Source organism: Amblyomma maculatum, chromosome 9 (assembly GCF_055883805.1).
Source record: "Amblyomma maculatum isolate TAMU_Amacu chromosome 9, ASM5588380v1, whole genome shotgun sequence".
NCBI classification, from domain to species: Eukaryota; Metazoa; Arthropoda; class Arachnida; order Ixodida; family Ixodidae; genus Amblyomma; species Amblyomma maculatum.
The window spans coordinates 99297612-99308949 of record NC_139352.1 but is presented as its reverse complement, the minus strand read 5'-3'; positions in this window follow the sequence as shown (position 1 = coordinate 99308949).

Below are 11338 nucleotides of genomic sequence, written 5' to 3'. Positions count from 1 at the left end.
AATTTAAGTAAATTTTATAGGCTAGTAAGGGAGTCCAGCCTTGTCTGACGTTCCGACAGGCTCCTCGCGAGTCGGTAATTATGTATTTTGAGTCGGAATGAGAGGCCGCGAGAGCAATCGCCACCTCTTCTGCGTGTGTTGTACTTTGGGCTCTGAAGGTGAGACAACCGTTTTGATGTTGTGAACTACAGCGGCCGTGTACCATCCCCCGTGGTGAGGGCCGGAGGTGTCCACGTAGTATACACCTGTTTTGTTGCCATAATGTCGGGCTAGGGCTTCTGCTCGTGCCAAGCGTCGACCATTATGATCTTCGTGTGACATATTCGCTGGCAGAGGTCGCACGCAGAGGGCGCGTCTCCACAAGGGTGAATAGCGAGGCTGCCTAGCGCACAACTTAACTTATGTAAAAAGACAGCATTCACATTGGATATGCTCAACTGTCTCTTCACAGTCGCGATTCCCACAGGCAGTGGTATTAGCTATTCCAATCCGGAAATCATATTGGTATCTGAGAGCAGCATACAGCCATAAAAGGCATTGCAACGGTGCTTCGTGGTGCGCTATCTTATGGGGAGGGCAAAGGCGCTGTCCAGGTTTCGATGATGTCCTGAGGCGACTAAAACGTCCCCGTGTTCGGCGCCTAAAATGTGAGCTCCTGCGCCAATGAGTGATGCACGCGCATGTGCATCAACCCGCCCTCCCCCCCTTCCGTAAGTATTCTGTCTGTGACTCCATCGTTGGGGGTCTTGATGTGTTTTTCACGAAAACAACAGCCTGAGGAATATGTCTACGCTAGTTAAAAATACCGGAACAGGGAAAATAGGGAACTTTAAGGAATAACAATGCCAGATTTTTCAAAATATAATAATATTAGCCTTAAGATAGGCTCCCCGCATCGTCAAAATGGAACACGTTAAGCATCTCCGAGGAAACCCTTGATCAGCTTCTGCAAGTGTGAGGAAACAGAACACATATTTATTTGACCGCTTCCTGGATTAGACGCGTATCAGCGTTGTCGAAGAGGTCTGAACCGAAAATATCTGTGTGAAGTATGATGGCATCAGGTAACTGTGAAAAGCTGCTATTGAATCAACGAACGTTTTTTTAAAAAAAATGTATATTATTGCAGATAGCTTATGACGAGCTCAGAGGAGAATAAACGTGTTACCTACCGTATGGGCCCAAACGCGGCCTAATAGTGCGATAGTAGTAGTAAAAGACTTTATTGAAAAGACTTTATAAATATCGTCTCCCTCATTCGTAAGAATTATGGTACAATATTTCCATGCAGGCCTTGCACAAAGTTTAGTACGGTAAAATGAGGTGAATAAACAAACTGAAAAAGTAACAGTATCACCTGTTTAAGTGCAGAGGTTGGTTCCTGATGGTTACGATCTTAGCAAGTTGTAGGAGGGGGCAATGAGTCTTCGGCTCTGATGTACAAATCGCAAAACTACCGCTTTCCGCAAGATGATTTCCCTCTCCTTTCATCACGGTCTACTACTGCTCGGCTTAAATAGCTGCGACGGTGTCGGCATTGAAATGCAGAACGACACTGAAGCGTACGCGGCCACGAACTCGCCTAACAAGAACGTAAAAGATTATTCGAATGCTCCTACAGCTTTTATGCAACCGGATGTCTGCTAATGGGGAAACGCCATGAGCTGAAGCCGCAACGCAGTGATGAACTCGATTCCAAATGCCTGAGCGGGCATCGAAGTGTTGCCCCTTCAGCTGCTGTCATCTGGAGGGGTTCTACGCACATGTCTGTGGCAGCATGGTGTCAACCTTGCAAAGGAACTATATCCTTAAGAACGACCTGTTCTCGATAGTATCGTTATATCTCGTTTTGTACATGCCTGCTAACGTTTCGGTGCCCGGATGAAGGAAAATCGGTCTCAGGACGAAGAACAACCGGTCCCCGGAAGATCACTTGTTTGCTCGACGTCCCAAGATCACTAACAACGGGAGGCAAGAACATTTCATGCTTAATAGAGAATACTTTTGTTCGCTTTTCTTCTTCAAAGCAGGCGGAGGGAAGGTAACTTTATACCTTCAGTTTTGTCCTGTTTTTTTGGGGGGGGAACAGCAGACGAAGGCCTGGTGCGTGGGTAATTGGGCCTGGGTAATCGGGCATGGGTAATCTGTAGTGGTTTATTTCATCACAGCTTGTATAGTGAAATGCGATCCGATGGCCGAATGGCAAGGCTTATAGCCAACTCTCGCGATAGTCGCGCCAGCGCTATCGCTAAGGCCGCTATTACACAAGTTTAATTAAAATGGTGATTACACAGCCTTATGACTTCACGCCATGAGGCTAATGTTGCTACGTCAGAATTAATGCGTAAGCACTGATGACCTCACTGAAAACAACCGAGAAGCTTGCCCGATCCTTGTTTCATTCTGGCTGTAGCCCTTTTTGGCTAAGCTGTTTCGTGCGGTCGCAACAACGTTCGCTGGCGCGGGGAATTCACACCAAGTCCTATAGACCAATACCGTATTTACAAACAAAGGGGGTACTCGTGGCACCGCAAGAGTAGGGTTAAGGTAGGGTTAACGCCCTTAGGAATACATGGAACCGAAAGATTCCAAAGCAGTTTTCTCATTTTACGAGCCAACTATGATATCGTTATTCGATGCAGAATAACCATGAACATCCTGGAATAGATAGTGAAAGTATGAAATCTCATTACTGAGGCGAAGTATTTTTAGAACATCGCGAAACGTATGGGGGGTGCGAGTTGGGAAGGTGACCCTCAGAAACACATGTAAACACAATTTACCGCAACATTTTTCTCCTTTCGCTTTGCACCAGAAGTGGTTGCCGGTCCATAAACGTTGGCGAGAGCTTTGAAGAAGTATGTGACAAAGTATGAAGTGTCATTGCGGAAGCAGTCTACTTTTAAAACTCGCCGAAGTATATGTGTTGTGAATCCGGACACCCCCTAAAGGCTCACTGCAAGCTGGGTATCGCGAATCCTGCAGCTTTGTTTAAAGTCTGATATGCTGCCGCAATAGGTAAATTAGCTTATAATACTGTCATCTCAACTCACACATCCTAGACAGAATTACTTTTAGAAAGCAGTAATCAAACAGCATACGAGAATATGGACCGAACGAGAATCGCGCATTGCAGCAGACGACGACTTAGATGGCGATGTACCCACCGCGGCCCGCGGCCGCCTCTAGCTCCGGAGCGCCTGCTAGCGACGGCGGAGGTGGTTCTTGGTCGTCTGCAACAGCGCGCGGTCAGCATATCGTGCTTTCAAGCAACGTTACTTGCTGTGAATACTCCCGTAAATCGTCAGACTTGCAGTACTTGCAAGGGAATGTAGTGTGCGCTGCAAAAACATCGGACTACGTAAAAAAGCTTGTCAGAATCGGATGAACTGCGCTACAATAAAAAGCTGTACGTTGACGGTGTTGTCCACCCGGACCCTTTTGCTATGCCTGAAACACATTTGAAAGTCCTCTGGAGTGACGCGGGAGCTCTGCCACTATTGGGCATGGTTTCCATCCAGGCATACATGTCCCTGAAGGCATACAATAATTTTGAATCACGTGTGTGCGCACAAGGTTATCAACGTTCATATATGCTATTTAACTATTTTTTCGTTTATTTCGTTTTCGCCCGTGGTATCGCTATGGTTCTCATATATGATTCTGCGCTTTCTGTGCGGTTTCCTTGTCTTCCTTTTTTTCTTCTTTCCGTCCGGCGCAGACCAAGCAGCGCGTATACGGACGTCGGAATATAAAGGCTGTCAAAATGTTTGCTTGCGACTTGCTCACCACACGCATGTATCATGACGCAACTAAATATGCATTTATTTTGATATTTACCGCCTCTACTTAGCCACTATCGATGTTTTCCGAACAGATTGACGTCGTACCCGTTATTTTGCGTTCGATTCCTCTCCATTTAAAAAATGAGCCGTGCCTTGACGGCATCAATTACTGCCCTACGCGGTTCATGCACGTCGCTGTAATGCTTTTGTTTTACTTCCGCTATGCAACATGATGTCAGTGTGGAGTGCAAGACGATCAGCAAAAAAAGAACCCGCTTGGGCCTCCTAAACGTGGCGGTTCGTCTAAAAATGCGCAGCACATATTTATCGATATATATCCTTTAAAGAGATGTCAGACGCGATATGTATCATACGTATATTCATGGTCGTAAAATAACGCCCCACCGCTTAACGAACGACTGGCTTCGTAGGCGCATAGTCAGCTTCTCTGCGAACCATTCTTTACATATATTGTATGGGCCGCACTACCGCAGTGCATTTCTAACTCGGATTCTAGACAAAGAGCTAGGGGTTTTAAAAGTATATTGCCTCCGCAATGACGCAGCATACTTTGTCACACACTTCTTCAAATCGCTGGCCAACGTTTGACGACCGGCCTCCGCTTCTGGTGGTCGGAGCAGCGAGTAAAATGTTGCGGTAAGTTGTGTTTACATGTATTTCTATAGGTCGCAATCCCAACTCGCACCCGCATACGTTTCGCGGTGTTTTAGAATGCTTTGCCTCGGTAATGAGTTAAACGAAACCCGGGCCATCGCACTGTGATTGGTTTAACAGAGGTAACTTCTGTCAATTTCTCAATATTGAAATTCGGCACACGTATGCGAGAGTCGGACTGTGAAGAAGGCTAACTGCCGAAGAATTGACATGTTTGAATTGCGGTGCTTGCGGAGACTCTTGAGAGTTCCTTGGAATGCCAGAAGTTCAAATCAATTGATATTGACGACCATAAACCCTCAATGCTCGTTGGAGGGTCAACTTCTAAAGTTAAAGCTTAGCTACTTTGGTCATCTGATGAGAATAGAGGAGTCGCTGGAGAAAGCTTTGATGTTGGGAAAGGGTGAGGGTTACCGGAGAAGGGGTAGGCAGAGAACGCGATGGTTAGATGGCATCCTCGAGAGGCTGCAGATGTAGTTATGTGATGTTAGGAAGATAGTGAGAGACCGGAAAGCGTGACGTGATATGGTCCATAGGGTTACGAAAAGTCGGACACGACTGAACGACTGAACTGAACTGATAGCCACTTTTTTGCCGTGATATGGTTCATAGGGTCACGAAGAGTCGGACACGACTGAACGACTAACTGACCTGATAGCCAGTTTTTTTATTCAGTTACTATGGAAGCAGCGATTATTGCTTTCTTTTTTGCAAATACTTTCTCACAACCACTCTCAACTGGTAATATCTCAAACTGCGTTGCTACCCAAGCGAGCATGCGTGCAAATCGTAGGAGCTTATGTTAGCCATATGTTCGCTATTTCAGAGCTCGCAACTTTTCCATGTCCCTAAAAAGCGCTGCATAAAAGGAAACAATAGGCGAGAGCAGAATGGAGGAGGAGGAGGAAAAGCTTTATTTAGCCCTATATTATTTGGCGGTTTTTGGACGTCTTCAGAGATGTCTGCTTGTTGTATCGACAAGAGTCTTCTCCGTCGACTTCGTCCTCTTTTTCACAATGATCGGTTGCCCTCAGTCCAGGGCTCCGCTGGCTGCTGCCGCCCGTTGGGCTCGCTGTTCCAGACCTTGCTGGTCTTCGCAGCGGTCGCTGGACAGCAGAGTCTCCCATTGCTCCGCCCTCGGGTTTCGAATTTTGGGGACCACATCTATGTTTTGACATGCCCATGTGATGTGATATAGTGTTGGTTTTTCATCGCACCACGAACATCTGTCAGCTTATATAGTAGGGTGCATTTTGTTTAGTATGTGTAGGTTTGGGTATTTTCTGTCGCTCGCTTTGAGGAGTATACGGAGCAGAAATAACGGCAAAACTGGCGACAACAAAGCAGTACTGGGACTCGACCTACAGAGCGCCTTCGACAAGGTGAAGCACTCAGCGATCCTATCCCAAGTCTCGAAACTCAACATGGGAGAGAGATCATACAATTACATCAAAGACTTCCTCACGGACAGAACGGCCGAGCTCAGAGCGGGGGACCTCCAAGCACAAGAGAAGAAGCTGGGAGGCACAGGCACACCTCAGGGATCGGTCATCTCGCCGGTGCTTTTCAATCTCGTGATAATAGGAGTGGCCGAAAGGCTCAGGAACATCAAGGAAGTCCTACATACGATATACGCGGACGACATAACGCTGTGGGTGGAAGGGGGCAGCGATGCCCACATCGAATCCACCCTACAGGCGGCCGTTGATGCGATCGAAGACCAACTCGACGGAACGGGGCTCAGATGCTCGCCGAGCAAGTCGGAGCTCCTCGTCTACCCGCCCGTCAAGCACCGCAAACCTAAGAGCAGCCCGAGAGAGTACGAGACAATCAAAGTCAAGACCAGAGAGGGAAACGCGATCCCAACAGTCAACAAGATCAGAGTGTTGGGGATGACGATCGAGACGCATGGCAGAAACGGCGAGACCGTCACCCGGCTCATTGCGAAAGCGGCGAAGGCCACGAGACTACTCAAACGAGTCACGAACAAGAAAAGTGGATTGAAGGAAGAGATCCTGACCTGAATGATCCACTCGTTCGTCATATGTCAGGTAGCGTACGTGGCGGCCTACCACAAGTGGAACAAGAGCGAGAGAAACAAGATAGATATAATCATCCGCAGAGCCTACAAGACGGCACTGGGACTGTTCGAAACAACGAGCACCAAACGCCTCCTGCAGCTAGGGGTGCACAACACGCTGGGGGAGATAGCGGAGGCCCAACGTACCGCACAGCTCGAAATACTGTCTACGACCAAGGCCGGCTGGAAAATCCTGGACAACCTGGGAATTGGATATCAAGGCAGGAAGCAGACGCAGCTCTCCGGCCCCGATGAGATCAGGCGCAACATCAGAATGGACTCGGTACCGAAGAACATGCACCCGGAGTATAACAAAGGGAGGAGAGCAGCGAGAGCCAAGGCGCTGATAGACCAGCACGCGGCCGACACACACGCACGCTACGTTGACGCGGCTGAGTATGCCAAGATACACGGGTTCACGACGGTCGTCGTCGACGCGACCGGTACCGTTCGCACGACCGCCAGCACGAGATGCACCAAGGCAGAGCAAGCGGAGGAGGTGGCCATCGCCCTGGCCATCGCCGACCGCGACTGCCACACAGTGCTATGCGACTCGAGGCAGGCGGTGAGAAATTACGCCAAAGGCAGGATAGCGAAAGAAGCTGTGCGCATACTGCAGGCAACCAAGAACGACGATGGCAGCAGACAAGTGAGAATCAAGTGGTTCCAGGCGCACGCGGGCGAGGCGTCAGACCGCAACGCCAACCACAACGAGATGGCACACGCCGAGGCGCGCGCGCTAACGGACCGCGCCTCGGTCGACTGGCCGCTGTGGTTCAGCACCAAAGACCGAATGACCGACTACAACGAAATAACCAAGGTGTTCCGCCTAGCTCGCAGAACTCTTCCACCCCCTTGCCCGGGGCTCAGTCGAGAGCAAGCCGTTTTATTCAGACAGCTACAGACGGGCTCACTCCCCAGTCCGTTGCTGATGCATAGAATGTATCCCGAGACGCACCCGACAGACAAATGCAGAGTCTGCCGAACGGAGACTGCCGGCTTCGCACACATGCTGTGGAATTGTACCCAGTACCAGGAAGAAGCTAAGTCTGGGAGGATCCCGCCGCGACTGGAAGCAGCCGCAGGGAGCGACAATCAAGAGGAGCAACTCTGGGCCGTCCAGCAGGTCATCAAGGCGCTGGCCCGGCAGAGAACCAGCGAGCCGGCCACGGCGAGCGGGGACCCAGGCCGCGCGGCCGGTGCCCAGAGGACGACGTAGGCCCCGTCCGGAGCGCGCGCGCGCGAGCGCGCGTTTTACTGCAGGCCCCGAATAAACGTTTTACCAATCCAATCCAATCAGGAAAAAAATGCACGCACCTGCTACTGGCTCTGTAGCTGAGCCACATCCGCTGCCTGATTTTTTTTTATAGGAAGGGAAAGGCGCGGTAACTGTCTCACTTGTTTATGTGGACACCGCAACCGCGCCGTAAGGGAAGGGAGGAAGGTGGGAGTGAAAGTGGAAAGAGAGAAAGAGGAGCCGTAGTGGAGGGCTACGGAGTAATTTCGACCACCTGGGGATCTTTAACGTGCGCTGACATTGCACTGACGCTCCTTTCTTTCTCGCTTTCCACTTTCCCTCCCACCGTGCTCTCTTTCCTTACTGAGGCTGAGGTGTCCACAGAAAATAAGTGAAACAGTTACCGCCTTTCTCTTCCTATAAATAAATCAATCACGTTTCCACCGTAGTGGTGTGACAGATACTGCGCCTTTCTCTGAACCAATTGCCTATCTAGGCTGTGCGTACAATTTAGGGATGTAAACCGGAAGTAGCTGCGGCACATTTGGCGCCCATAGCAGCTCACTGTTCTCGCCCACTTCTGGCGCGTTTCTTCGTTTCTCAAAGTGAGAGTGGGTGTGAGTGTTGCTAGTTACAATAAGCACTGCTAGCAACAATATGCTCTATCCGTTTGAGATAAAGGGTCGTGAGGTGGTCGCATGAATTATAATGTTAGGGTACACAAAATTGTTTTTCAAACTAAATTTTCACAGACTACATTTCCGAATGGATTCCGGAATGGCTACAAGTTCAGCAGCGGTTGATGTAAAAGTATGTCCCAAAAGGAAGTGCAGAGTCGTTTTCTAAGCTAGTATGACCACAGCGGCAGCGGATACCTGTACTGACATAGATCCATCGGTGTATACGTGAATATAATGAGGATATTCTGACCAGTTGTGCGCAGTGCAAGTTGAGTCCACTAATTGGCACCATTGAGTTCTTTAGTATTCCGGGAACGTGGTTGGGCGGGACGATTTGGGAGGGCATATCCTGTCGGTACTTGCGACTTATGGCAGCGGAGTGCTGTTGTAAAACTGCAGTCCGGCCGCTCATCCAGAATCTTGCTGAGTGGGTAAAAACGGTGTCTTGTAAGTGCTCGTAACTATAGGTGAAGTTCGTCTGACAAGTATATGGATATCTGGCGAGCATGTGCCTCTTCAATTGTGCCTTTGTTAGAGGTACATCTGGGCAGTCCAAGGCATATTTTCAGTGTCTGCGATTGCACGCTCTTTAAAGTCCGCAAGCAGGAAATGCTCATGCTAGAGAGTACTGGAAGACTGCACAGGATGTAGTCAACAGTGTCTCGTAAAGCCGTATTAAGGAGCGCTCAGTTGAATTCTATTTGAAGCCGGCTATGAAACGAAATACATGGCAAATAATAATTATTATTTTCTTCACCATAAAAATGTGTTTCGACCAAAATAGTCGGTGGCCAATAATTACTCCCAAGAATCTGTGCCCGGAGACGCACGGTATTACGACTTCATGAAGAGTAATTGGGTAGCGGTGACACATTTTTCCATAAATGCGATTACTGCACACTTTTCTGCCGCTAAAAATAACCCTTGACGCCGTAAGTACATCGATGTCGATGACAGCTCGTTGCAATCTCGCACGTAGTTGTGGCCGCGTCGAACCAGGGGCCCAGATGCAGATGTCAGCATATGCACTTATGTGGATGTTAGTTGGCAGTTCACTCACCATGCCAATTAGCGCAACGTTAAATAAAGTCAGGCTGAGGACTCCTCCCTGTGGAACTCCACGACCGATCTGAAATCGGGTAGTATCTCCTTAAGGCGAAGTCATGTAAACAGAGCGGCACTGAGATAGCTTACAATCCACAAGTAAGCCGGCCACCAACTCCCACGTCGTCATGTCCACCAAGAATAGCATCATGAAGGACGTTGTCGTAAGCTCCATTTATATCTAAAAAGACAGCAGCTGCTAGTCAAAGGTGACGCTTTTCGTGCAGTCATAACGAATAAGCAAATTCCGGACAGCTGGCGGCAGAGTAAAATGAATTTGATTTATAAAGGGAAAGGAGAAAAGATTCACATAAAATCCTACAGGCCGATTACAATAACATCTGTAATGTACAGGTTAGCCATGCAGGCGGTGAACTTAAAGGTGCAAGCATGGGTTGAAAGTAACAAGATACTCGGAGAACGTCAGAATGGCTTTTAGAAGTGGTAGGCGCTTAGATGATAGCCGGTTCGTGCTTATCCAATGCATCGAAATATCTAGAGCGGAAAGCAGAACTTTATATTTGGCCTTCCTGGACATAAACGGGGCGTACGACAACGTAAGCAGGGAACTGCTGTGGAACATATTAAAAGAAGAAGGTATCGGTTATGAGATAATAGAGTTCCTACAGGAAATATACCGGGATAACAAAGTAGAAATTACGTGGGAAGGGATAAGAAGTACGGAGGATGTCAAAGTAGGCAAAGGATTAAGACAAGGCTGTCCTCTATCACCGGTGCTGTTCATGCTTTATATGATAAACCTGGAACGGAGGATACAAGACAGTAACCTAGGTTTTAACCTGTCGTATAGATTAGGTGGAAAGGCGGTAGAGAAGCGCCTCCCCGGTTTGATGTATGCAGACGATATTGTGCTGCTAGCTGAGAGTCTGGAAGAATTGCAAACTCTAGTTAAGTATTGCGGAGACGAAGGAGACGCTCTAGGCTTCAGTTTCAGCGCAGTTAAGTCTGGTCTGATGATTTTCAACGGCTCAACTGATGAGGGTCTTAAAATACAAGGCCTTGAAATACCTAAAGTAGCAGAATATAAATATTTGGGGGTATGGGTAAACGACGGATTGGCATACATTGGAAAGCATGAGCAATCACTTAAGGCCAAAGGGCGATGGAATGCCGGGATAATGAAGCATAAGGCATTGGAGGGATACAATAGGTATGAGGTATTGAGGGGTATTTGGAAAGGAATTATGGTGCCCGGACTTACTTTCGGAAATGCGGTTTTGTGCCTAAAATCAGAGGTACAGTCGACATTAGAAACAAATCAGAGATCCGTTGGACGATTAGCACTAGGTGCCCACGGCAAAACTACAAATGAGGCGGTACAGGGAGATATGGGCTGGGCATCGTTCGAAGTACGGGAAGCTCAGGGTAAAATATTATATGAGGAACGCCTGAGGAAATTGGACAGTAACAGATGGTCAGCTAAGGTATTTAAATACCTTTACCTAAAAAGCGTTGACTCGCAAAGGAGGAAAAGAACTAGGAAACTAACTAGTAAGTATGCTAGTAACAAGGACGGAGAAATAATGAGCATTAAGCAACAGGTAAAAAACACAGAAGGTAAAAATTGGATAAATTCGATGAAAAAGAAACAGAGTGTGGAATTATACCGAAAGTGGAAAATGCAGATCAGGAAGGAAGATTTCTTTGATAACTCGAGAGGCAGTGCCCTACTTTTTGAAGCTAGATCAGGGTGCCTTAGAACACGCAGCTACAAAAAGAAGTTTAACAATGGAGATGACGCATGTGCTGTATGTGG